The 908-nt window shown below is 38.2% G+C and overlaps 1 non-coding gene across 1 annotated transcript; it reads left to right on the top strand.

Moving 5' to 3' along the window:
- Positions 1-209: 209 nt before the first annotated feature.
- On the top strand, positions 210-348 carry LOC142441891 (U4 spliceosomal RNA). The gene has a single exon (XR_012783179.1). It is a non-coding gene; the product is annotated as a U4 spliceosomal RNA (small nuclear RNA).
- Positions 349-908: the final 560 nt, after the last annotated feature.

Here is a 908-nt window from a genome sequence, read left to right as displayed (position 1 = left end):
CTACAACAATGCACTTGCTCATGCAGCTATCTCGGTGTGCCAGGTTTTGAGGTGAAAAAAAGACAGCTTACTCACCTGGCCTCACTCCTTGTGACTTCCTTTTGTTTCCCTGAATGCAGAGGGACATGAAAGACAGTAGAAGAGGTGAAGAAAAAAAAATGAGGGAGATGCTATCAGGAATCCAAACACGAGTTTGAAAAATGTTTCCAAGTTTTGAGCAGTGGCAATATCGTAGCCAATGAGGTTTACCCGAGGTGCAATTCTTGCTAATTGAAAACTTTTCCCAATACCCTGCCGGGACGATTTGAAATATACTTGGCACTGGAAAATTTTTAGTCTCCGTGGAGACTGAGTTATTTGATTCAAAAGTAAGTTGTATTTTCTTTGTAACTTTTCTGGAAATGAAGTACCTCTCTTGAGTTACAAGTAAAAAAAAAAAAAAGAAAAATGTTTCCAAGAATGGAATCGCATCTTTAAAAAATGTATTAAGTGTCATGGTGATGGTGGTCAGGTTGCTTTGTAAAAAAGATTTAAATATATAACTTTGAAAAAAAAACCCTCTGTTTTGGAGGGCGTTCACCCTCATATATGAATATCTCTGGATTTGTGTCTCTAGGCAACCCGGCCTAATCCTTTGAAATAAGCATATATTATTACTACAATCCAATTCTCTTTCCACCACTTGTTTGAGGGTTTGTTGCACTGTGTTGGCGTGTGTCCTGAAGGATATGTCACTGGTATTTCAAATACCCGCAGGGTCACCGAGAGTGAACAAGTTTCTCTAGAGTTTCCAGACGAAGAACCGATTACTAAGAAGGAAAAAGTTGTCCACTTCAGAGAAATTAGCCACTGAAATCCTTTACAAAGTACCTAAATATTGTTAGCTACTGAAAACAACATGAATCCAA

The sequence above is a fragment of the Tenrec ecaudatus genome, chromosome 2, assembly GCF_050624435.1.
Source record: "Tenrec ecaudatus isolate mTenEca1 chromosome 2, mTenEca1.hap1, whole genome shotgun sequence".
Lineage (NCBI taxonomy): Eukaryota > Metazoa > Chordata > Mammalia > Afrosoricida > Tenrecidae > Tenrec > Tenrec ecaudatus.
Note: the sequence above shows the minus strand (reverse complement) of the source record. Positions and strands in the feature narration are given on the sequence as shown.